Source organism: Lemur catta, chromosome 8, assembly GCF_020740605.2.
Source record: "Lemur catta isolate mLemCat1 chromosome 8, mLemCat1.pri, whole genome shotgun sequence".
NCBI classification, from domain to species: Eukaryota; Metazoa; Chordata; class Mammalia; order Primates; family Lemuridae; genus Lemur; species Lemur catta.
This window is the reverse complement of record NC_059135.1, coordinates 75,520-102,820: the sequence shown is the minus strand read 5'-3', so window position 1 is coordinate 102,820 and position 27,301 is coordinate 75,520.

Sequence of the window (27,301 nt, the reverse complement as noted above, 5' to 3'; positions counted from 1 at the left end):
GGGCCAATGCGTCCCACCCACTGTTAGAAGGGGCGGGGTCACAACGCCTTGCTTGAGAGGGGGCAGGGCCCCTTGACCAGAGTGATAGGAGGTTTAACCTATGCACCCCTTCACCATTGGAGCAGGTAGGGCTGTCGTGCCCTGCATGCGGGGAGATGGGATGGCCACGCCCTATGGGGGAGGAGCCAGGACTCCTCAGCCAATCGTGGGAGGAAGTGGGGCCCCCATAGCCCACGGAAGAGGAGGTGGGGCCCAGTACCCTGCATGGGAGGAGGTGGGGGCCCTAATCCATAGGGGAAGTAGGTGGGGCCAATGAGTCTCACCCACTGTTAGAGGAGATGGGGCCACAACGCCCTGCTTGAGAGGAGGCATGGCTCCTTGCCCAGCGTGAGAGGAGGTTTACCTAATGCACCCCCCCACCATCGTTAGAGCAGGTGGGGCGGTCGCGCCCTGCATGAGGGGAGGTGTGATGGCCACGCCCTATGTGGGAGGAGTTAGGGCTCCTGAGCCATGCCTGGGAGAAGTTGGGGCCCCCATGCCGAACAGGAGAGGAGGTGGTTCCCCGTACCCTACATGTGAGGAGGTAGGGGCTCGAGTCATGTGTGAGATGAAGGGGAGCTCTGTGCGTGCATCAAAGGGGGTGCGTCACCTTGGAACTGGTTGGTATGAGGCGGCCCACCGTGTCCTGCGTGAGTGAAGGTGGGGTTGCTGTGTCCTGCGTGGGGAGAGGAGGGGCCAATGAGCCTGCGCCCACAGAAGAGCAGGGGCCTGGTGCCCTGCATCAGCGGAGGCGGTGCCGCCAATCCCTGCGTGACAGGAGGAAGGGTTGTGTGCCCTGCTTGACAGGACTCGGGGCACCTGCGCCGTGCTTGACAGCAGGCGGCTCTCTGTGCCCTGCGTGAGAGGAGATGGGGTGGTTGTGCCCTGCGTGAGAGGAGGAGGGGTCAAGGCATACCCTCCGCACGGAAGAGGAGGGGACCCATGCCCTGTGTCAGAGGAGACGACGACGCATCAACGCCCTCCTTGACAGGAGTTGGCCCCCTGTGCCCTGCGTGGGAGGAGGTGAGGGCAACGCGTCCCACCCACTGTTAGAAAGGACGAGGTCACAATGCCTTGCTTGAGAGGAGGTGGGGCCCTTTGCCCAGAGGGAGAGGAGGTTTAGACCACGCAACACTGGCAGCATTAGCGCAGGCGGGGCTGTTGCACCCCGCATGAGGGAGGTGGGATGGCCATGCCCTATGGGGGAGAAGCCGGGACTCCTAAGGTAGTCCTATGAGGAAGTGAGCCCCCCAAGCCCCACGGAAGAGGAGGTGGGGCTCCATACCCCAGATGAGATGAGGTGGGGGCCTGAATCCACAGTGAGAGGAGTTGGGCTGCCGTACCCTGCGTGAGATCAGGCGGGGGGCCCTTGCCAAGAGTGAGAGGAGGTTTAGCCAATGCATCCTGCAACCATTAGAGCAGGCGGGGCTGCCGCACGCTGCCTAAGGGAAGGTGGGATGACCATGCCCTAGGGGGAGGAGCCGGGACTCCTGAGCCAGTACTGGGAGGAAGTGGGGCCCTCATGCCCCACGGAAGAGGAGGTGCAGCTCCCTACCATACATGACAGGATGTGGGGGCCCGAATCCAGCCTGAGAGGAGGTGGGCCTGTCGTGCCCTGCGTGAGAGGAGGCTGGGCCCCTTGCCCAGAGTTAGAGGAGGTTTAGGCATGCTCCTCCTGCCATTAGAGCAGGCGGGGCTGCAGCGCCCTGTATAAGCAAAGGTGGAATGGCCATGCCCCATGGGGGAGGAGTCGGGACTCCTGAGCCAATCCTTGGAGGCAGTGGAGACCCATGCCCCACGGAAGAGGAGGTGGGGGCCCAAATGCAGCGTGAGAGGAGATGGGCCTGCAGTGGCCTCCATTAGAGGACACAGGGCCCCTTGCCCAGAGTGAGAGGAGGTTTAGCCCATGCACCCCCCCCCCGTACCGTTAGAGCAGGCAGGGCTGCCCGGCCCTGCATGAGGGGAGGCGGGATGGCCACGCCCTATGGGGGAGGAGCTGGGACTCCTGAGCCAATCCTGGGAGGAAGTGGGGCCCCCATGCCTGACAAAAGGGAAGGTGGAGCCTCATACCCTACATAACCGGAGGTGGGGGCCCGAATGCAGCGTGAGAGGAGGTGGGGCTGCTGTGCCCTGCGTAAGAGGGGGAGGGGCTTATGCGTGCCACCCACTATTAGAGCAGCTGGGGCCCCTTGCCCACAGAAGTTTAGCCAATGCATCCCCCTACCGTTAGTGCAGGCGAGGATGCCGCGCTGTGCATGAGGGGAGGTGGGATGGCCACCCCCTATGGGGGAGGAGCCGAGACTCCTGAGCCAATCCTGGGAGACAGTGCGACCCATGCCCCACGGAAGAGGAGGTGGGGGCCCAAATGCAGCATGAGAGGAGGTGGGTCAGCTATGCCCTGCGTAAGAGGAGGTGGGGCCCCTTGCCCAGAGTGAGAGGAGGTTTAGGCCAAGAACCACTCCACCCTTAGAGCAGGCGGGGCTCTCGTGCCCTGCATGATGGGTGGTGGGATGGCCACGCCCTATGGGGGTGGAGCCAGGACTCCTGAGCCAATCCTGGGAGGAAGTGGCAACCCAGGGCCCACGGAAATGGAGGTGGAGTCAGGTATGGGATACGAGAGGAAGTGGGGGGACCAAATCCAGCCTGAGAAGAGGTGGACCTGCCGTGCCCTGCATGAGAAGAGGCGTGGCCCCTTGCCCAGAGTGACAGGAGATTTAGCCAATGTCCGTCCCTACCGTAAGAGCAGGTGGGAGTGTGGGTCCCTGTTGAGAGGATGTGGGATGGCCACTCCCTCTGGGGCAGGAGCCGGGACTCCTGAGCAATCCTGAGAGGAAGTCTAACTCCCATGACCTGTGGAAGAGGAGGTGGGGCCCCAAACCTACATGAGAGGATGTTGCCACAAATGCAGAATAAGAGGACATGGGTCTGCTGTGCCCTGCGTGACAGGAGGCCGGGCCCCTTGCCAGAGTGAGAGGAGGTTTAGCCAATACAGCCCCCCCTCAGGGGCTGGCTGCATGAGGGCAGTTGGGATGGCCATGCCCTATGGGGGAGCACCCAGGACCCCTTATCCAATCCTGGGAAGCACCGGGCCCCTATTCCCCATGGAGGAAGAGGTGGGGCCTTGTACCCTATATTAGGGGAGGTGGGCGCCCGAATCCAGCTTGAGAGCAGGTTTGGCTGCCATGCCCTGCGTGAGAGGAGGAGGGGCCATTGTCTCCCACCCACTGTTAAAGGAGGTGGGGCCACTACGACCTGTTTGAGAGAAGGCAGGGAGGGCCCTTTGCACAGAGGGAGAGGCAGTATACCCAATCCACCCCTCTAGCGTTACAGTAGGCGGGGCTGCTGCACCCTGCATGAGGGGAGGTGAAATGGCCGCGCCTATGTGGGAGGCACAGGGACCCCTGAGCCAAGTGGGAAAAGGTGGGGCCCCCATACCCCGCCCCTGGAAGAGGAGGTGGGGCCCCTTGCCCTACATGAGAGGAGGTGGGGGCTCAAATGCAGCGTGAGAGGAGGTGGGGCTTCCGTGCCCTACCTGATAGGATGGGAGGCCTCTTGCCCATAGTGAGAGGAGGTTAAGCCAATGCACTCGTCCCACTTCTAGAGCAGACGATTCTGTTGCACCCTGCACGACTGGAGCTGGGATGGCTATGCCCTATGAGGGACCACCCAGTCATGTGAGCTGTGGACTTGTCACAAGGCTAGTCACGTGGGCCCTGGGCTGGTCACGTGGTCAAGTGATGGTCAAATAATGGTCCTGTGGTAGTCACCTGGCTGCTAATGTGACGGTCACACGGGAGTCACATGATTGTCAGGTGAAGGTTACATGATCATCACGTGGCTGCTCACATGGGCTACTTACGTGGTCAAGTGATGGTCATGTGGCTGGTCCCGTGGAGATCACGTGGCTGGTCCTGTGGCAGTCACATGATAATCACGTCATGGTTACGTGGCCGGTCACGTGGCAGTCACGTGACAAGCCCACGTGACCATCCCACAATGCCTCTGACCAGCCAAGAGCCCACGTGACCAGCCACGTGACCACCACACATGACTGGGTGGTCCCCTCATAGGGCATAGCCATCCCAGCTCCAGTCGTGCAGGGTGCAACAGAATCGTCTGCTCTAGCAGTGGGGGGGGGGGGGTGCATTGGCTTAACCTCCTCTCACTGTAGGCAAGGGGCCTCTCATCCTCTCACGGAGGGCATGGCGGCTCCCCCTCCTGTCACACTGGATTTGAGCCCCCACCTCCTCTCATGTAGGGCAAGGGGCCCCATCTCCTCTTTCGGGGGAGGGGGTCACGTTGGCTGCAGGTTAGGGTTACAGTTATGGTTGGGGCAAAATCATTGGCTCTGGAATTGTCACGTGGGCAGTCACCTGGTCAAGTGAAGGTGACGTTTTGGTCACGTGGCATGCTTACGGGGACTGGTTACCGGGTCACGTTATGGTCACTTGGCAGTCAAGGCAAGGGGCCCCGCTGCCTCTCACGCAGGGCTCGGCAGCCCCAACTCCACTCAGGCTGGATTCAGGCCCCCACGTCCTCTCATGTAGGGTACAGGGCTGCACCTCCTGTTCCATGCAAAGGCATGGGGGCCTCACCTCCTCCCAGGATTGGCTCAGGAGTCCCGGCTCCTCCCCCATAGAACCTGGCCATTTCACCTCCCCTCATGCAGGGCCCAGCAGCCCCACCTGCTCTAACGCTGGTGGCGTGCTTTGAACAAACCTCCTCTCACTCTGGTCAACGGGCCCTGCCTCTTCTCACGTAGGGTGTTCTGGCACCAGCTCCTGTGACAGTGGGTGGGAGGCATTGGCCCTCCTCCTCTCAGGCAGGGCATGGCAGCCCCACCTCCTCTCATGCTGGATTCCGGCCCCCACCTCCTCTCATATAGGCTATGGGGCCCCACCTCTTCTTCCGCGGGGCAAGGGGGGCCACATGTCCTCCCAGGATTGGCTACGGGTTCCCGAGTGCTCCCCCATAGGGTGTGGCAATCTCACCTCCCTTCATGCAAGGAGCAAAAGCCCCGCTGGCTATAACGGTGGGGGGGTGCATTGGCTAAACCTCCTCTCACTCTGGACAAGAGGCCCCGCTTCCTCTCTCGCAGGGCACAGGAGGCCCAACTCCTCTCATGCTGCATTTGTGCCCGCACCTCCTCTTCCGTGGGGCATGGGGGCCCCACTTTCTCCCAGGATTCACTAAGGAGTCCCGGCTCCTCCCCCATAGGGCGTGGCCATCCCCCCCCCATGCAGGGTGCAACAGCCCCACTTGCTCTAATGGTGGAGGGAGTGGATGGGTTAAACCTCCTGTCACTCTGGACAAGAGGCCCCACCTCCTCCCATGCTGCATTTCGGCCCCCATTTACTCTCATGTAGGGTACGGGGCCCTACCTCCTCTTCCGTGGGGTATGGGTGCCCCACTTCCTCCCAGGCTTGGCTCAGGGCTCCCAGCGCCTCCACCATAGGGCATGCCATGCCACCTCCTTTCCTGCAGGGTGTGACAGCCCCACGTGCTCTAACGGTGAGGGGGTGCATTGACTAAACCTCCTCTCCCTCTGGGCAAGGGGCCCTGCCCCCTCTCAAGCAGGGATTTGTGGCCCCACATACTCCAACAGTGGCTGGGAAGCGTTGGCCCTTCCTCCTCTCACGCAAGAAACGGCAACCCTACCTGCTCTCATATAGGATACGGGGCCTAACCTCTTCTTCGGCGGGGCAAGGGGGCCACACTTCCTCCCAAGATTGGCTCAGGAGTCCCAGCGCCTCCCACATAGGGCGTGGCCATCCCACCTCCCCTCATGCAGGGCGCGAAAACTGCACCTATTCTAATGGTGGGAGTGTGCATTGCCTAAAACTTCTCTCACTCTGGGCAAGGGGCCCGGCCTCCTCTCACGCAGTGCAAAGCAGCCCCACCTCCTTTTACGCTGGATTTCGGTCCTCACGTCCTCTCATGTAGGGGACGGGGCCCCACTTGCTCCCAAAACTTGGTCAGGAGTCCTGGTGAATTCCCCCAAAGGGCACGGCCATATCACCTCCCCTCATGCAGGGTGCAAAAGCCCCAGCTGCTCTAACGCTTGGGGCGGTGCATTGGCTAAACCTCCTCTCACTCTGGGAAAGGGGCCCGGCCTCCTCTCACCCAGGGCACAGCAGGCCCACCTCTTGTTATGCTGCATTTGTACCCGCACCTCCTCTCAGGTACAGTTCGGGCCCCAGCTCCTCTTCTGTGGGGTATGGGGGCCCCACTTCCTCCCAGGGTTGGCTCAGGAGTTCTGGCCTCTCCCGCATAGGGCGTGTCCATCCCACCTTTCCTCATGCAGGGCGCGACAGCACCGCCTGCTCTAACATTGGGGAGGTGCACTGGCTGAACCTCCTCTCCCTCTGGGCAAGGGGCCTGGCCTCCTCTCAAGCAGGGCGTTGTGACCCCACATCCTCTCACAGTGGGTGGGAAGCATTGGCCCTTCCTCCACTCACGCAGGAAACAGCAGCCCCAGCTCCTCTTCCGCTGGGCATGAAGGTTCCACCTCCTCCCAGCATTGGCTCAGGAGTCCTGGCTTCTCCCCCATATGACCTGGCCATCCCAGCTCCCCTCATGTAGGGCCTGGCAGCCCCACCTGCTCTAATAGTGGAGGTGGTGCATAGGCTAAACCACCTCTCCCTCTGGGCAAGGGGGCCTGCCTCCTCTCAAACAGGGCATTGAGGCACCACGTCCTCTAACAGTGGGTGGGACGCAATGGCCCCTTTTCCTCTCATGCATTACACGGCACCCACTAGTCGTCTCATGCAGGATTCTGGCCCCCACCTCCTCTCATATAGGGTACGGGGCCCCACCTATTCTTCCACGGAGCATGGGGGCCCCACTTCCTCCCAGGATTGGTTCAGGAGTTTCTGCGCCTCCCCCATAGGGCGTGGCCATCCCACTTCCCCTCATGCAGGGCGTGACAGCACCATCTGCTCTAGCAATGGGGGGAGGGTGCACTGGCTTAACCTCCTCTCATTGTAAGCAAGGGGCGTCCCATCCTCTTACGGAGGGCACGGCAGCCGCACGTCCTGTCACGTTGGATTTGAGCCCCCACTCATGTAGGGCAAGGGACACCCCCACTCCTCTTCCAGGGGGGACATGGAGGCCACACTTCCTCCCAGGATTGCTAAGGATTCCCTGCACCTCCCACATAGGGTGTGGACATCCCACCTCCCCTCATGCACAGTGGGGCGTCCCCACCTGCTCTAATGGTGGTGGTGGGGGATGCATGGGCTAAGCCTTCTCTCACTCCGGGCAAGGGGCCCCGCCTCCTCTCATGCAGGGCACGGCAGGCCCACTTCCTCTCAGGGTACATTTGGGACCACACCACCTCTCATGTAGGGTACAGGGCCCCACCTCCTCTTCCTTGGAGCATGGGGGCCCCACTTCCTCCAAGGATTGGCTCAGGAGTCTTGGCTCCTCCTCCACAGTGTGTAGCCATCCCACTTCCCATCAAGCAGGGAACAACAACCCCCTCTCCTCTAACAGTGGGGGTGTTGCATGGCATAAATCTCTCACTCTGGGCAAGGGGCCCCGCCTCCTCCAATAGTGGGTGGGACGCATTAGTCCCGCCTCCTCCCACACAGGGCACGGCAGGCCCACCTCCTCTCAGACTGCATTTGGTCCCCCACCTCCTCATCCGTGGGGCATGGGTCCACACTGCCTACCAGGATTGGCTTAGGAGTCCCGGCTCCTCCCCCATAGGTCGTGGCCATCCCAACTCCCCTCATGCACAGCGGGGCATCCCCGCCTGCTCTAATGGTTGTGGTGGGGGGGTGCATTGGCAAAACCTCCTCTCACTTTTGACAAGGGGCCCCACCTCCTCTCAAGCAAGGCGTTACGACCCCGCCTTTTCTAACAGTGGGTGGGACGCGTTGGCCCCACCTCCTCCCACGCAGGACACAGGGGGCCGACTCCTGTCAAGCAGGGTGTTGGTGCGTCATCGTCTCCTTTCACAGAGGGCAGAGTCCCCGCCCTCCTCTGATGCAGGGCACGGGGCCCCTCCTCTTCTGTGGGGGGGGGGCGCCTTGGCCCCTCCTCCTCTCACGCAGGGCACAACCACCCCACCTCCTCTCACGCAGGGCACGGAGAGCTGCCTTCAGTCAAGCATGGCCCAGGTGCCCCGCATCCTGTCATGCAGGGCTTGGCGGCACCGCCTCCTCGTTGCAGGGCACGAGGCCCCTCCTCTTCTCTGGGGGAGGGCGCATTGGCCCCTCCTCTCCTCACGCCGGACACAGCAACTCTACCTTCTCTCACGCAGGACACGGTGGGCCGCCTCATATCAACCAGTTTGCAGGTGCCACAACCCCTCTGATGCAGGCACAGGGCTCCCCAACCTCTCACACATGATTCGAGCGCTCACCTCCTCTCCCGTCGGGCATAGGGGCCCCAATTCCTCCCAGGCATGGCTCAGGAGCCCTGGCTCCACTCCCACAGGGCGTGGACATCACACCTCCCCTCACGCAGGGCGTGACAGCCCGGTCTGCTCTAACAAAGCGGGAGTGCATTAGGTAAACCTCCTGTCACTCTGGGCAAGGGCCCATGCCTCCTCTCAAGCAGGGCATTGTGGCCCCACCTCCTCTAACAGTGGGTGGGACGCATTGGCCCCACCACCTCTCCCGTTGGATGAGGGCCCCGAACTCCTCCCATTTAGGGTACGGGGCACTACCTCCTCTTCCGTGGGCCATGGGGGCCCCACTTCCTCCCACGATTGGCTGAGGAGTCCTGGATCCTCCCCCATAGGGAGTGGCCATCCCACCTCCCCTCATGCAGGTAGCAATAGCCCTGCCTGCTCTAATGGCCGGGGTGGGGGGGTCGGGGGGTGCATTGGATAAACCTCCTATCACTCTGGGCAAGGGGCCCCGCCTCCTCTCAAGCAAGGCCTTGTGACCCCGCCCCTTCTAACAGTGGGTGGGATGCATTGGCCCCCGCTCTTCTCATGCAGGGCACAGAGGGCCGCCTCCTGTCAAGCAGGGCGCAGGTGCATGGCCTCCTCTCAGGCAGGACATGGCAGCACCGCCTCTGATGCAGGGCACGGGGGCCCTCCTCTTCTGTGGGGGGAAGTGCATTGGCCCCTCCTCTCCTCACGCAGGACACAGCAACCCCACCTCCTCTCACACAGGGCAGGGAGGGCCACCTCATATCAACCAGTTCGAAGGTGCCACACCCCCTCGAATGCAGGCACAGGGCTCCCCCTCCTGTCACATATGATACGGGTCCCTACATGCTAATGCAAGGTACGAGGAACCATGTCCTCTCTGGTCGGGCATAGGGGCTCGAATTCCTCCCAGGCATGGCTCCGGAGCCCCAGCTCCTCCCCCATAGGGTGTGGCCATCACACCTCCCCCCATGCAGGGCGCGGCAGCCCCGCCTGCTCTAACGATGGGGGAGTGCATTACATAAACCACCTCTCACTGAGGCCAAGAGACCCTGCTCCTCTCAAGCAGGGCGTTGTGTCCCTGCCTCTTCTAACAGTGGGTGGGATGTGTTGGCCCCTTCCACCCTCATGCAGGACACAGGCTCCCCCTCCTCTCACACACCATTCGGGCCCTCACCTCCTCTCATGCAGGATATGGGGCCCCACCTCCTCTTCCACTGGGAATCTCTGCCCCACTTACTCCCAGGATTGGCTCAGGAGCCCTGGCTCCTCCCCCATAGGGCGTGGCCATCCCATCTCCCCCATGCAGGGCGCGACAGCCCTGCCCGTTCTAAGGGTGTTGAGAGTGCCTTGGCTAAACCTCCTATCACTCTGGGCAAGGGTCCCTGTCTCCTCTCAAGCACCGTGTTGGGCCCCACCTCTTCTAACAGTAGGTGGGATGTGTTAGCCCCTCCTTCCCTGAAGCAGGGAATGAGTCCCCACTCCTCACGCAGGACACGGCAGCCCCACCAAGGCTCATCTGTTGGCTGTCCAACGTTCTCTAAATCCCAGAGGTGGGAACTGACCTACAGAGCAGGGCTCATCTGTGGGCTGTGTCAGGTTCCCTAAGTCCCTGGAAGGGACCGGCTGAAGACCAAGGCTCATCTCTGGTCTATATCAGGTTCCCTAAATCCCTTGGGGTCTGGCATACAGACCAGGGCTCAACTGTTGGGATGTCCCAGATTCCCTAAATCCCTGGGGGGGCACAGGCCTCCAGACCAGGGTTCATCTGTGGTGTGTCCCAGGTTCCCTAAATCCCAGGGGGGCCTGGCCAATAGAACAGGGCTCATCTGTACACAGTCTCAGGTTCCCTAAATGTTGGGGGGACTGGCCTACAGACCAGGGCTCATCCATGGGATATCCCAGGTTCCCTAAATCCCTGGAGGGCTGGCCTACAGACCAGACCTCATCTGTTGGCTGTCCCACATTTTGTAAATCCCAAGGGGGGAGGACTGGCCTACAAAGAAGGGCTCATTGCGGCAGTCCCACATTCCCTAAATCCCTGGAGGCCTGGCCTACCGCCAGGGATCCTCTGTGGGTTATCCCAGGTTACCTAAATTACTGGGGGGACAGGGATAGAGACCAGGGTCATTTGTGGGCTGTCCCAGGTTGCCTAAATTCAAGGGGGGACAGTCCTACAGGCCAGGGCTCAGGTGTGGCCTGTCCTAGCTTGCGCAAACCCCTTGAGGACTGATTTACACACCAGGGTTCATCTGTGGGCTGTCCCAGTTCCCTAAATCCCTGGGGTGGACAGGCCTAAAGATCAGGGCTTATCTGTGGCATGTCCCAGGTTCCCCGAATCCCTGGGGGGACTGGTTAAAAGGCAAGGGCTCATCTGCAGGATGTCCCATGTTCCCTAAATTCCTCAGGGGACTGGCCTACACAACAGGGCTCATCTGTGGGAGGTCCCAGTTTCCCTACATCCCAAGGAGAACTGGCCTACAGACCAAGGCTCATCTACGGGCTGTCCCAGGTACCCTAAATACTTGGGGGTCTCTGACCTACACACTAGGGCTCATCTGTGGGCTGTCCCAGGTTCTCTAAATCGCTGAGGGGACTGGCCTGCATCTAAGGGCTCCTCTGTGGGAGGTCCAAGATTCCCTAAGCATCTGGAGAGGACAGGCTTATGAACCAGGGCTCATTTATGGGCTCTCCCAGGTTCCCTAAATCACAGGGGGGGACTGGTGTACAGACAAAGGCTCAACTGCGGGATGGCCCAGGTTGCCCAAATCCCTTGGGGACTGATTTGCAGTCCAGGGCTCCTCTGTGGGCTAGCCCAGTTCCCTGAAACCCTGGGGAAGACTGGCCTACTCACCAGGGCTCATCTGTGGGATGTCCCAGGTTCCCTAAATCCTTGGGGTGGACTGACTTGGAGAGCAGGACTCTTCAGTGGGCTGTCCCAGGTTCCTTAAATCCCAGCGAGGGACTGACCTACACACCAGGGATTATCTGTGGGCTGTCCTAGGTTCTCTAAATCCTTGAGGGGGTACTGACCTACACAACAGAGCTCATCTGTGGGCTGTCCCAGGTTCTCTAAATCGCTGAGGGGACTGGCCTGCATCTAAGGGCTCCTCTGTGGGAGGTCCAAGATTCCCTAAACATCTGGAGAGGACAGGCTTATGAACCAGGGCTCATTTATGGGCTCTCCCAGGTTCCCTAAATCACAGGGGGGAACTGGTGTACAGACAAAGGCTCAACTGCGGGATGGCCCAGGTTGCCCAAATCCCTTGGGGACTGATTTACAGTCCAGGGCTCCTCTGTGGGCTAGCCCAGTTCCCTGAAACCCTGGGGAAGACTGGCCTACTCACCAGGGCTCATCTGTGGGATGTCCCAGGTTCCCTAAATCCTTGGGGTGGACTGACTTGGAGAGCAGGACTCTTCAGTGGGCTGTCCCAGGTTCCTTAAATCCCAGCGAGGGACTGGCCTACACACCAGGGATTATCTGTGGGCTGTCCTAGGTTCTCTAAATCCTTGAGGGGGTACTGACCTACACAACAGAGCTCATCTGTGGGCTGTCCCAGGTTCTCTAAATCGCTGAGGGGACTGGCCTGCATCTAAGGGCTCCTCTGTGGGAGGTCCAAGATTCCCTAAACATCTGGAGAGGACAGGCTTATGAACCAGGGCTCATTTATGGGCTCTCCCAGGTTCCCTAAATCACAGGGGGGAACTGGTGTACAGACAAAGGCTCAACTGCGGGATGGCCCAGGTTGCCCAAATCCCTTGGAGACTGATTTATAGTCCAGGGCTCCTCTGTGGGCTAGCCCAGTTCCCTGAAACCCTGGGGAAGACTGGCCTACTCACCAGGGCTCATCTGTGGGATGTCCCAGGTTCCCTAAATCCTTGGGGTGGACTGACTTGGAGAGCAGGGCTCTTCAGTGGGCTGTCCCAGGTTCCCTAAATCCCAGCGAGGGACTGGCCTACACACCAGGGATTATCTGTGGGCTGTCCTAGGTTCTCTAAATCCTTGAGGGGGTACTGACCTACGCAACAGAGCTCATCTGTGGGCTGTCCCAGGTTCTCTAAATCGCTGAGGGGACTGGCCTGCATCTAAGGGCTCCTCTGTGGGAGGTCCAAGATTCCCTAAACATCTGGAGAGGACAGGCTTATGAACCAGGGCTCATTTATGGGCTCTCCCAGGTTCCCTAAATCACAGGGGGGGACTGGTGTACAGACAAAGGCTCAACTGCGGGATGGCCCAGGTTGCCCAAATCCCTTGGGGACTGATTTACAGTCCAGGGCTCCTCTGTGGGCTAGCCCAGTTCCCTGAAACCCTGGGGAAGACTGGCCTACTCACCAGGGCTCATCTGTGGGATGTCCCAGGTTCCCTAAATCCTTGGGGTGGACTGACTTGGAGAGCAGGGCTCTTCAGTGGGCTGTCCCAGGTTCCCTAAATCCCAGCGAGGGACTGGCCTACACACCAGGGATTATCTGTGGGCTGTCCTAGGTTCTCTAAATCCTTGAGGGGGTATTGACCTACACAACAGAGCTCATCTGTGGGCTGTCCCAGGTTCCCTAAATCTCTGGGGGGAGTAGCCTACAGAACAGAACTGTCCCAAGTGCCTAAATCCCTGGCAGGACTTGGCTACAGAGCACAGCTCCTCTGTGGGCAGTCCCAGGTTCCCTGAATCCCTGGAGAGGACGGACCTACAGACCAGGGCTCATCTGTGGGCTGTCCTACATTCCCAGAATTCCTCAGGTACTGGCCTACAGACCAGGGATTAATTCTTGGATGTCCCGTGACCCTAAATCCATGCGGGGAACTGGCCTACAGACCAGGGCTCATCTGTGGGCTCTACCAGGTTCCCTAAATCCAAGGGGGGGACTGGCCTATGGCCTAGGGCTCATCTGTGGTATGTCCGAGGCTCCCTAAATCCCTTGCAGGACTGGCCTACAGACCAGGGCACATCTGTGGGATGTCCCAGCTTCCCAAAATCCTGGAGGGACTGGCCTACAGACCAGGGCTCATCTGTGGGATATGGCAGATTCCCCATATCCCAAAGAGGACTGTCCTACAGACCAGGGATCATCTGTGGGATCTCCCATGTTCCCTAAATCCCTGGGTGGGAACTGCCCTACAGACCAGGGCTCATCTGTGGGATATCCCAGGTCCTTCAATCCCTTGGCGTACCGATCTACAGACCAGAGCTCATCTATGGGCTGTCCCAGGTTCCCTAAATCCCTGTTGGGGAGTGGTCTACAAACCAGGGCTCATCTGAGGGCTGTGCTAGGTTCCCTAAATCACTGAGGGGACTAGCCTACACACCACGGCTGATGTGTGGGCTGTGCCAGATTCCGTAAATCCCTGGGGTAAACTGGCCTACAGACCAGGCTCATCTGTTGGCTGTCCCAGCTTCCCTAAATACCAAGGGGGCCTGGCCTATTAGCCAGGGCTCATCAGTGGGATGTCCCAGATTGCCTAAATCCCTGGAGAGACTGTCTGTAGGCCAGGGCTCATCTGTGGCCTGTCACAGTTTGCCTAAGTCCCTGGGGTGACTGGTTTACAGAACAGGGCTCATCTGTGTGGTGTCCCAGGTTGCTGAAATCGCTGGGGGACTGTCTACAGAGCAGAGCTCATCTGTGGACTCTCCAAAGTTGTCTAAATCCCTAGAGGGATGGGACTACAAACCAGGGATCATCTGTGGTATGTCCCATGTTCCCTAAATCCCTTGAGTTACTGGTCTACAGACCAGGGCTCATAAGTGGGATGTCCCAGATTCCCCATATCCCAAAGAGGACTGTCCTACAGACCAGGGATCATCTGTGGGATGTCCCAGGTTCCCTAAATCCCAGGGGGCCTGGTCTGCAGACTAAGGCTCATCTGTGCACTGTCCCTGGTTCCCTCAATCCTCGGAAGGACTGGTCTACAGACACGGGCTCATCTGTGGGATGTCCCAGTTTCTCTAAATCCCTGGGGGGACTAGATGACAGACCAGAGTTGTCCCAAGTTCCCTAATATCCAGGGGGGACTGGCCTACCCACCAGGGCTCCTTGGTGGGGTGTCCCAGGTTCCCTAAATCCCTGGGGTGGACTGTCCTACAGACCAGGGCTCATCTGTGGGCTTTCCTAGGTTCCCTAAATCCTTGAGGGGGGACCAACCTACACAACAGAGCTCATCTGTGGGCTGTCCCAGGTTCCCTAATTCACTGGAGGGACTGGCTCACAGACCAGAGCTCATCTGTGGTATGTCCCAGGTTCCCTAAATCACTGGAGGGACTGGCTTACAGACCAGAGCTCATCTGTGAAATGTCCAAGGTTTCCCAAATACCTTTGATAACTGGTCTACAAACCAGGGCTAATCTGTGGGATGTCCCAGGTTCCCTAAATCCCTGGAGGGACTGTCTGTAGACCAGGGCTCATCTGTGGCCTGTCACAGGTTCACTAAGTCCCTGGAGAGACTAGTCAGGAGACCAGGGCTCATCTTTAATGTGTCCCACATTGCCAAAATCACTGAGGGACAGTCTACATACCAGGCCTCAACTGTGGGCAATCCAAAGTTCCCTAAATCCCTGGGAGGACTGACCTAAAAACCAGAGATCATCTGTGGGATGTCCTAGGTTCCTTAAATACTTGAGGGGGTCTGACCTACACACCAGAGCTCATCTATGGGGTGTCCCAAGTTCCCCAAATCCCTGAGGGGACTGTCTATAGACCAAGGCTCATTTATGGGATTTCCCAGGTTCCCTAAATCACTGCAGGGACTGGCCTACAGACCAGGGATCATCTGTGGGATGTCCAAGGTTCCCTACATAACTGGGGTGACTGGTCTGCAGACCAGGGCTCATTTGTTGGGTGTGCCAGTCTCCCTGAATCCCTTGGAAGACTGGCCTAGAGTCCAGGACTCATCTGTGGGATGTCTCAGGTTCCCTAAATCCCTGGGGGGAGTAGCCTACAGACCAGAGATCATCTGTGGGATGTCCCATGTTCCCTAAATCCCTTTAAGGACTGGTCTACAGACCAGGGCTCATCTGTGGACTGTTGCCAGTTCTGTAAATCTGTTAGGGGGACTGTACTACAGACCAGGGCTCATCTCTGGGCTGTACCAGGTTCCCTAAATCCCTGGGGAAACCAGCCTACAGACCAAAGCTCATCTGCGGGATGTCCCAGTATCCCTAAATCCCTTGGGTTCTGGCCTACACAGCAGGGCTCATCTGTTGGGATGCCCAGATTTCCTAAATCCCTAGGGGGGACAGGACTCCAGACCAGGGCTCATCTGTGGGATGTCCCATGTTTCCTAAATCCCTGGGTGGGAACTGCCCTACGGACCAGGGCTCATCTGTGGGATATCCCAGGTCCTTAAATCCCTCCATGTACCGATCTAGAGACCAGGTCTCATCTATAGGCTGTCTCAGGTTACCTAAATCCCTCGGAGGACTGGCCCACAGACCAGGGATCCTCTGTGGGGTGTCCCTGGTTGCCAAAATTGCTGGGGGACTGTCTACTGATCAGGGCTCAACTGTGGGCTCTCCCAAGTTCCCTAAATCCCTCAGGGAACTGGCCTACAGACCAGGGCTCATCTGTGCACTGTCCTACATTCCCGAAATCGCTTGGGGTCTGACCTACAAACCAGGGCTCATCCGTTGGGATGTCCTAGATTTCCTAAATCCCTGGGGGGGACAAAACTCCAGACCAGGGCTGATCTGTGGGATGTCCCAGGTTCACTAAATCCCTGTGTGGGACAGGACTCTAGACCAGGGCTCATCTGTGGGATGTCCCAGGTTCCCTAATCCCTGGGGCAGACTGGCGTAAAGACCAGGGCTGATCTTTGGGATGTCCTACGTTATGTAAATTCCTGGGGCAGTCTGACCTACACACCAGGGTTCATCAGTGGGCTGTCCCAGGTTCCTTGAATCAGAGAGGCTGGTCTACAGAGCAGTGCTCCTCTGTGGGCTGTCGCAGGTCCCCTAAATCCCTGGGGGGGCTGGCCTACAGACCAGGGCTCAGTTGTGGGCTGTTTCAGGTTGCCCAAACCCCTTGGGGACTGATTTACACACCAGGGCTAATCTGTGGGATGTCCCTGGTTCCCTAAATGCCTGGGGGGACTGGTCCACAAACCAGAGGTTTCCCAGGTTCCCCCAAACTCCTGGGGGTCTGGTGAACAGACCCAGGATCAGGTGTGGGATGTCCCAGGTTCCCTAAATCCCTGGCAGAACTGGCCTAGAGACCAGGGCTCATCTGTATGATGTCCCAGGTTCCCCAAATTTCTGGAGGGACTGGCCTTATAACCAGGGCTCATCTATTGGGATGTCTCAGGTTCCCTGAATCCCTGGGGTACTGGCGTACAGACCAGGGCTCATCTGCAGGATGTCCCATGTTCCCTAAATCCCTGGAGAGAACCGGTTTATATGCCAGGGCTCATCTGTGAGCTCTCCTAGGTTCCCTAAATTTCAGGCGGGGAATGGCCCACAGACCAGGGCTCATCTATGGGATGTCTCAGGTTCCCTAAATACCTGGAGGGACTGGCCTTATGACCAGGGCTCATGTATTCAGATATCACGGGTTCACTGAATCCCTGGGGTATTGGCCTACAAATCAAGGCATAGCTCTGGGATGTTCCTGGTTCCCTAAATCCCTCGGAGGTCAGGCCTACAGACCAGGGCTCATCTGCAGGATTTCGCATGTTCCCTAAATTTCTCAGGGGACTGGCCTACACACCAGGGCTCATCTTGCGATGTCTCAGGTTTCTTAAATCCCTGAAGGGACTGCCCTGCAGACCAGGACTCATCTGTGGGATGTCCCAGGTCTCTAAATTCCTGGGTGGACTCATCTACAGACCAGGGCTCATCTGTGGAATTTCCCAGGTTCCCTAAATCCCTGGTGGGACTGGTCTACAAACCAGGGCTGATCTGTGGGCTGTCCCAGGTTCCTTAAACCCCTGGAGGTACCTGTACACAGACCAGGGCTCATCTCTAGGCTGTTGAGTTTCCCTAAATCCCTTGGTGGCACTGGCCTAAGGACAAGGGCTCCACTGTAGGCTGTCCCAGTTCCCTAAATCCCTGGAGGGACTGGTCTACAGACCACGGCTCATCTATGCGAAGTATCAGGTTTCCTAAATCACCTTGGCAGAATTGGGCTACAGACCAGGGCTCATGTGTGGGATGTCCCAGGGTGCTTAAATACCTGGGGTACCTGGGCTACGGACCACAGAACATCTGGAGACTCTCCCAGCAGTCCCAATTTGTGGGTGACTGTGACAGCCACTTAGGTTACCTTAATGCATGTCTTTCTTCCTTTTCTGTAAGAGATCAGGAACTCGGTGGGCAGGGCATCTAAGAAGGCTTTTTCTCCCTGGCTCCTGCACATTCCAGGGTGGGGACAGGACTCAGTGATGAGCAGAGGGCCACTGGAATTCCTGCGCTGACCTGGAAGGGAGGAGCAGCCATTACCCATGTCTTCCTCGTTATCAGGTGTGGAGTGTGTGTGTGATGGCCGGAGCCCCTCCTGCTGTAGGCCAGGAGGTGGTTGCAGTGGTTGCTGTGGGAGGCAGTAAGAAGGCGCTAGGAATCCAGGGTTGACTCTCTCTGCCCACACAGGGTGCCTCAGTCATTTCTGGACACATACAAGCTCCTGTCTCCCACCCTGACGTCTCACTCCCGTGAGCTACTCTAAGCTCACCCATCTCTAATGTGCCTACATGTACCCTATGTTCTGTACTGAGAGACACAAGTTGCATTAAAAACCTCAAAAACTGTAGGTAAAAGGGCCCCTCTCCTGTTTTGTATCCAAGTGTCTTCCCCAAACTTCACTTGAATTTGGAAGAGCAACCTGCACAGAGCCCCCAGGCCGTCCCAACGTCACACAGTCTTGTGTCACTGCAGGCACCCTGGGCAAGGGAGCAGCCCAGGATGTGCAAGGGTGCACACCCCATGGTTGAGAGTGGGGACCCCCTGCCTCCTGATCACTCCCTGACAGACACCAGAAACTGTGCCTGCGCAGAATCTGCACCAATGTCACAGGTTGTCCTCATGGACTCCACCAACTGTGACTGCTAAGAGTCCAGGCCAGGATCACAGGTCGTCCTGACAGAAACAACTGGCCCTGCTCAGAGTCCATGCCCAGGTCACAGGTCATCTGAAATTCAAATTCACACCACAATGACATACCCACTCACATACGCTTGAAAGGCTATTGTTAAAAAAAATTAAAGATATCTGTTGGCAAGGATACAGAAAACCTGGATACCGTTAAACACTGCTTGTAGAAGTATAAAATGCTACAGGCTGTGTAAACTAGTTGAATCTTCCCTCAAAAATTTACATGCAGAATTACCATAGCTCAACAATTCCATTCCAAGGTACATACTCCAAAGATTAGAAAACAAGTGTTCAAACAAGAACTTATACATGAATATTTATAACAGCCCTGTTCACAATAGCTGAAAGGTGCAAACAACCCAAACGTCCATCAACAGATGGATGGATAAGCAAAATTAGGTATATCATAACCTGATATAGTATTCAGCCATAAAAAGGAAAGAGAAAACTGAAATGGAGCAGTTGTTATGGAACACAATATGGCAGTACCTCAAAAATTAAGCATGGAATTCACTTACAACACAGTGATTCCACTTCTGGGTATATACTGAAAAGAATTGAAAACAGGGACTTGAACACCCACATTCATGGCAGCATTATTCACTGTGCCAAAAGGTGGAAGCAATACAAGTGTCCACTGACAGATGAGTAGAAAAATAAAATGTGGTCCATCCATCACAATGAAATATAACTCAGCCTTAAAAATGAGGAAATTCTGACTTACGTAATGACATCGTGCTAAGTGAAACAACCCAGGCACACAACGACAAATAGAGTATGCTCTACTTATGAGGTAGCTGGAGTAGTTTCCAGGGGCTTGGAGAAGAGAAAATACAAAGTGGGTGTTTAACGAGTACAGGGTTCCACTTGGGGCAGATGAAAGAAATTCTGGAGATGGATGGTGGTGATGGTTACGCAACAATGTGCATGTGGTTTATGCCACTAAAGTGTGCACTTAAGAATGGTGAATGCTAGGCCAGGCGAGGTGGCTCACATCTGTAATTTTAGCCCTCTGGGAGGCCGAGGCGGGTAGATCGCTTGAGGTCAGGAGTTTGAGACCAGCCTGAGGACCCCATCTCTACTATAAATAGAAAGAAAAATTACCTGAACCACTAAAAATATATAAAGAAAAAATTAGCTGGGCATATCATGGCTCATGCCTGTAGTCCCAGCTACTCTGGAGACTGAGGCAATAGGATCGCTTAAGCCCAGGAGTTTGAGGTTGCTATGAGCTAGGGTGACGCCATGGCACTCACTCTAGCCCGGGCAACAAAGCGAGACTCTGTCTCAAAAAAAAAAAAAAAAAAAAAAGAATGATGAATGCTGTATGTATTTAATCATACAGAAAAAAGGAATGAAGTACTGATGTATATCACAACATGGATGAACCTCAAAAATGTCCTAAGTGAAAGAAATCAGACACAAAAGGTGACATATTATATGAATCCATTTGTATGAAATGTCCAGAGCAGGCAAATCCATGGTGATGAAAAATAGATTAGTGCTTGCCAGGGACTTGGGGGACAGGGAAACGTAAGTGACTTCGTAACGGGCTTTGAGTTTCCTTCAGCAGAAGAAAAAAAAATTTGGAACTATTAATAAATACATGGTGGCACAACATGGGCAATGTATGACACTCCACTGAATTATATATTCATAAGTGGTAAAAATGGTGAAATTTTAAAAGGTCCTTTCAAATATTTATATACATTGTCATAATATGGACTAGGACTTTATCATTTAACTATATCGATTGGTGATGTAAACATAAGTGTGCAAACTTGAGATACCTTGCAACTGGTGTGCACACACATGTGCACACACACAGCTAGAGAATTACAGTAAGGTAATATGTGGTTCAGTAAACTCTCATGAAGTTTCCATGATCAGCTGGGCCATTTGCCTTTCCTTTGGCAGTGAGATTTAATTTTTCTATACTGATTATCCCAAATACGAACTCTGTGTTTAGCTACTATTTCCTTGGTATATATATAAATTGAAGGTGATTCTTACACATGATATATCAAATAATAATTTTTTAGGGGGTGGCCGGGAGCGGTGGCTCATGCCTATAACCCTAGCACTCTGGGAGGCTGAGGTGGGTGGATCATTTGAACTCAGGAGTTCGAGACCAGCCTGAGCAAGAGCGAGACCCCATCTCAACTAAAAACAGAAAAAGATGAGCTGGACAACTAAAAATATATAGAAAAAATTAGCCGGGTATGGTGTCACATGCCTGTAGTCCCAGATACTTGGGAGGCTGAGGCAGAAGGACGGCTTGAGCCCAGGAGTTTGAGGTTGCTGTGAGCTAGGCTGATGCCATGGCACTCCAGCCCGGGCAACACAGCAAGACTCTGTCTCAAAAGAATGAAATAAAAAGAGAAATCTTTTTGTCTTTTGAAAAATCACATCATCCACTTTTTCTACTGTTAGATATTACAAACTGCTGTGACTTTAAGGGTCTAGCTAGGCAAAGTCTTAGAAAATTTGCTAAGGGTGTCCAATGTGTGGACAGGTTGACAGAACACGAATAAAAGACCCAAGACACCAAAAGCCTTCTGTGCACCTAAAAATGAAATTAGAGTAGACTGCAGGCAGCTGGGGTAGACTGCATGGGAGAGGGTAGCAGGCAGGACTGCCCAGGGTCTACAAGCCATGGCAGTCCTGTGCTGCTCAGAGGAAGCACTGCCCTCACCCACCTTGGAGTCATCTCTGCTCTTTAGATCTGCCAAGGCTGGGAAACTGAGGGATAGTCTCAGAAACAGTTCCAGAAAAAGAAAACTGGAACCGAAGGGAAAGAAACATTTTTCTCCCACTTGGGGAAGGTGGTGAAGCGGGCCTGGTGGATTGGATTGTCAGGGAGAAAGGTGTATTTCCTGATTTGGGGTTAACGGTGATGACCTGGGAGCATGTGGCTGCTGCAAAACACACAGTAAAACACACTGGAGTACTTACCATGAAGTAGCAGACCTCATACAGCAATGACGCTGGAGGCTCTGAAGGCAGGACACAGAGGACTTTGCGCTGCGATGGCACATTCTCTGGAAGGAGGAAATTACTGTAAGGAAACTACATTTGTGAACAACCACCTGAACACCCTGGCAGTGAAACAGAGATGACAACGCACTCTCTCACAGAGGCTGAGCCAGACCCACGTCCAGCTCAAAATCTGATACCCAATTAGGGTGGAGAGGCCACCGCGTGGACGTCACACCCGTGGCCACCACGTCCTGGGCGTGGGGGACCTCAGTGTGGTGGAAACTGTGGGTACCCCCATTTCCAAATGTCCACACGGAGCCCCTCCCGCGTCTCTGAGGACCGGCCCGGCTGAGGACAGGAAGGCGGTACCCTTGGGGCTCAGACAGGAAGGTTGAACTCACCCTCAGGGCCTCACGTCTGAGTGAGGACAAAGAGGTCGCACTCGCTGTGGTCTGAGGCCAGGCCGGCAGGCGGCACAGAAGCAGCTCCTGTGGGGCGACGCTAACATGGCGGCACTGCGTCCTCTCACGCCAGGTGAAACACCCCGTGCAAAGCCGCAGGGCATGACGGGCGCTCCACCCCCTGCCAGCCCGCCCAGGCACGGAAGCCCCTGGTGCTCATGGGGCGGGGCCTACAGTGGGGAGCACTCCCTCCTGGCCTTGCTGGGGAACCAGTTAAATTCCGAGTCCAGCGTCTTCGGAGCCAGGATCTGGAAATTCAAACTCAGATGGGTTCACTGTCCTGTGTCTTTCAGAAAAACCGTGAGGGAGGGAACAATTAAGAGGAAAACATATGGAATGAAATAAGTGTAAATATAAACTTTACAACTGATATTAAAATTCATTCAAAATCATCCTCAGACTTCAACTATAATGCAAAACTTTAAAGATTCGGAAAAGAAACACAGAAGAAAATTTACGTGGCCTTGGGTTTGGTGATGGGTTTTAACACACAACAACAACAACAAAAATCTCATCCACAACAGAAAAAATAATACCATGGCTTTGATAACATTCAATATTTATACTCTGTGAAAGACCAAGTTCAGAGAATAAAAAGACAAACCACAGAATGATAAGAAATATGTGCAAAATACATACCGGAGGAATAATTCATATTCTACATATAAAAAGAATTCTTAAAACTCAACAATAAGAAGACAAACACCCTGACTACAAAGGGGTACAGATCTCAACACACACCTGACCAAAGAAGATACATAGATGGCAAATAATCATAAAAGACGATGCTCAGCATCATATATCATTAGGAAACAGCAGATTACAGCAGCAATGAGATACCACAGCACGCCTCCTAGAATGACTAAACCTTTTTTTTTTTTTAAAAATGGACAAACCATTGCTGGAGGAAAGGCAGGAATTCTCATTCATTGCTGGTAGAATGCATAATGGTACACAGTCACTTTGGAAGCCAGTGTAGAAGACTAGAATATGCCACCCCAAGATATAGCTCTTTTTCTTGTTGTTATTGTTTTGGACAGGGTCTCTGTCACCCAGGTGGGAGTGCAGTGGCATGAACACAGATCACTGCCACCTTGAACTTCTAGGCTGAAGCCATCCTCAGCCTCCCAAGTAGCTGGGACTACAAGCATGAGCCACCACTGTCAAATAATTTTTTATGTGTGTGTACAGATGGGTCCTTGCTGTATTGCCCCGGCTGGTCTTGAACTCCTGGGCTCCACGGAGCCTCCTGCCTTGGCCTCCCAAAATGTTGAGATCATAGGCATGAGCCAACATGCCCAGCCCAACGTAAAGATTATTTTGAGCTGATAATTTTGAAACACTGCAGACCCAGGAGAAGCTCTGAAAACAGGCCAGAAGTTACCTTTTTGTCAGGGAAATTTACGTCTGTGAAGGAGACCTACTTCCATTTGTAAAGGTGTCTCCCTCTCATACCAAGAAGAGAAGGATGACTATATCATGAGGGATTCTTAGCAATGCAGAAGGGCACCACTTAAGTCTGAACAACAATGCTTGCTCTTGCTTACCTTGCTTTTCCTGTGGGCTGTCCCAGGTTCCCAAATCCCTGGGCATCACTGTCCTAGAAACCAGGGATCATCTGTGGAATATTCCAGGTTCCCTTAATTCCTGGGGGTGACTTGCCTACATACCAGGGCTCATCTGTGGGCTGTCTCAGGTTCCCTACATCCCAGGTGGTTACTGGCATACAGACTAGGGCTCATCTGTGGGATGTCCCAAATTTGCTATATCCCAAGGGTGACTGGTGAACAGACCAGGGCTCACCTGTGGGATGTCCCAGATTCTCTAAATTTCAGGGGGGGACTGGCCTACAAACCAAGGCTCAACTGTGGGAAGTCCCAGGTTCCCTAAATCCCTGGGGGGACTGGCCTACACAGCAGGGCTCATCTGTGGGATGTCCCAGGTTCTCTAAATCACAGGGGGAGATGGGCCTACAGACCAAGGCCCAACTGTGGAACATCCCAGGTTCCCTAAATCCCTGGGGGCATGGATCTACAGACCAGGAATCATATCTAGGCTTTCCCGGGTTCCCTAAATCCCTGGGGGAGTCTGGCCTAAGGAGCAGGGATTAATTGTGGGATGTCCCAGCTTCCCTAAATCCCTGGGGGGACTGGCCTACAGACTAGGGATTAACTATGGGATTTCCCAGCTTCCCTAAATCCCTGCAGGGACTGGCCTACAGACCAAAGCTCATCTGTGGGATGTCCCAGGTTCCCTAAATCCCTGGGGGTGGGGGGAGACTGGCCTACAGACCAGGGCTCCTCTGTGGGCTGTTCCAGGTTCCCAAATCCCTGGGGAACACTGGCTTACAGACCAGGGTCCATCTGTGGAATGTTCCAGGTTACCTTAATTCCTGAGGGACACTGTTGTACATACCAGGGCTCATCTGTGCACTGTCCCATGTTCCCTACATCCCAGGTTGGTGAGTGGCCTACAGACCAGGGCTCATCTGTGGGATGTCCCAGGTTCCCTAAATCCCAGGGAGGACTGGTCTACAGACCAGGGCTCATCTATTGGGATGTCCCAGTTTCCCTAAATCCCTGGGTGGACTGGCCTCCAGACCAGGGCTCATCTGTGGACTGTCCCACATTCCCTAAATCCTTAGGGGGGGACTCATATGCACATCGGAGCTCATCTGTTGGCTGTCCCAGGTTCCCTGAATCCCTGGGGGAACTGTCCATATTCCAGGGCTCATTTTTGGGATGTCTCAGGTTCCCTAAATCACTGGGGGGACTGGCCTGTAGACCAGGGCTCATCTGTGGGCTGTACCAGGTTCCCTGAATCCCTAGGAGGTGTAGCCTATAGACCACAGCTCATCTGTGGCTTGTCCCAGGCTCCCTAAATCCCTTGGTAGACTGGCCTACAGATTGGGGCTCATCTGTTGGGTTGTCCCAGATTCCCTAAATCCCTGGGGGGACAGGCCTGCAGACCAGGGCTCATTTGTGTGATATCCCAGGTTCCCTAAATCCCAGGTGGGAGTGGCCTACACACAACAGATCATCTGGTGGCTCTCCAGGAGTCCCAATGGGCTGGTGGCTGTGACAGCCGCTTAGCTTACCTTGATGCATGTCTTTCTTCCTTTTCTGTAAGAGACCAGGAACTTGCTGGGCTGGGCATCTAAAAAGGCTTTTTCTCCTGGGCTCCTGCACATCCCAGGGGGGGTACAGGACTAAGTGGTGAGCAGGGGGCCACTGGAATTCCTGGGCAGATCTGGAAGGGAGGAGCAGCCATTCTCCATCTCTTCCTCGCAGTCAGGTGTGGAGCATGTGTGTGATGGCTGGAGTCTCTGCTGCTGTGGGCCAGGAGGCGGTTCCTGCGGGAGCTGTAGGTGACAGGAGGAAGGTGGTAGGACACCAGGGTTGGCTCTCTCTGCCCACACAGTGTGCCTCAGTCATTTCTGGACACATCCAGGCTCCTGTCTCCCACCCTGAAGTCTCCTATGAGCTCCCCTGAGCTCGCCCATGTGTAATGTGGGTACATCTACCCTATGTGCTGTACTGAGGGGAGTGAGTTGCATTAAAAACCTCAAAAACTGTAGGTAAAAGGGCTCCTCTCCTGTTTTGTATCCAAGTGTCTTCCCCAAACTTCACTTGAATTCAGAAGAGCAACCTGCAGGCAGCCCCAGGCCCCTCCCCACCTCACAGTCTTGTGTCAGTGCAGGAGCCCTGGGCAAGGGAGCCGCCTGGGATGTGCAAGGGGTGTGCACCCCACTGGCTGAGAGTGGGGCTCTCTGCCTCCTGGTCACTCCCTCTGGGCCACCCCCCCTCCCTACAGCTTCCACACCTCCTTTAACCCCCACCTCCGGCCCTCCCTAGAGCTCCTCCCTACCCCACACACCTGGTCTCCTCCTACTCCCTGTCCAGTCACTGCCTCCTGCCCACCCCCCTCCCTACCGCTTCCCCACCTCCCAGAACCCCCACCTCCAGCTCTCCCTACAGCTCCGCCACACCCTGCCCACCTTGTGCCCCGGGCCCCTACCCAGTCAGTCCCTGCGGGCCACCCCCCACCACCCCACACAGCTGGTCACTCCTGCCCTGCCCAGCCACCCTCTCCAGGACCCCTTGCCGCCCCCTCCCTTCCGACCGCTCTGCCGAAATCCGTGTCACCCTGGGCCCGCCCAGTCACTCCCTCCCCGCCACCCCCGCAGCCCTCCTTACCGTCCCCTCCCTCATCGCTGCCGGCCCCCTGGCCACTCTCCTTTCCTCCCTACGTTCTTTCTGTGCATCCCCGGAGCTTTGGCTGCAGGGCCCCGCCGCCCATCCGCCGTTCGGCTCTCTTCCTCAACCCTCGGTGGTTTCCGTCCATCCTCGGCCCTCTCCGTCGTAACTCGGTCCTCCCTGAGGCCTTTTGGCTCTCTTCGCCAAACCTCTTCGGCCCTTCCCGTGGTCCCCCGGCCTTTGTCGCCAACTTTCGGCTCTTTCCGTCACCCGCGGGGTGCACTGTCCCGATCCTGGGACTTGTGCAGGCCCTGCGGTTTCTTGGCGGTCTTGGCAGCAATGGCACCTTCTGGAAGAGTCTTCCTGTTGTCCACACTGCAGGGGGTTTGCGTCTAGATCCAGTTGCTCCTTGCACAAAGATCCAATGATTGAGACCAGGGTTGCCAAGGAAGGAAGGAATTTTTAATTGAAGAGACATGGAGAAAAGCAGCTGCTCAAATCCATCTCCGGCTAGCGGAGCTCTCAGGCTTTCAGGGAGGGGCCGCGAGCCCGCGAGAAGTGGGGGGGGGGCGGTGATTCCCGGGGCAGGCGTGGGAGGGCGTGGAGAGTCCCGGGGCAGGTGGGAGGGGCGTGGCGAGTCCCGGGGCAGATGTGGGAGGGCATGGCGAGTCCCAGGGCGGGTGTCAGGGGGGTGGTGAGTCCCAGGGCAGGTGTGGGGGGTGGCAAGTCCGGGGGCAGGTGGGAGGGGGCTGGCAAGTCCCCGGGCAGGTGGGGGTGGGGGTGGCGAGTCCAGGGGCAGGAACTCTGCCGCCTGCAGTCCTAGTTACCCGGGAGGCTGAGGCGGGAGGATCGCTGGAGCCCAGGACTTCTGGACTGTGGTGCGCTGTGCCCATCAGGTGTGCGCACTAACTTCAGTATCAACATGGTGACCTCTCCGGAGCGGGGGACCACCAGGTTGGCTAAGGAGGAGTGAATCAGCTCAGGTCAGAAACGGAGCAGGTCAAAACTCCCTGGCTGATCAGAATCTCAAATCCTTTTTCTTGCAAAAAATCCATCTTTTCTGGTAAACTCCAAAGGTCCAAGAGTCAGTTAAGCGAGAAGATTACATTGGGGTAGCCAAAATTTGCTCAGTGAGGGGCAGGTACAGTCTCTGGTCACACAGGTGTGATTTTA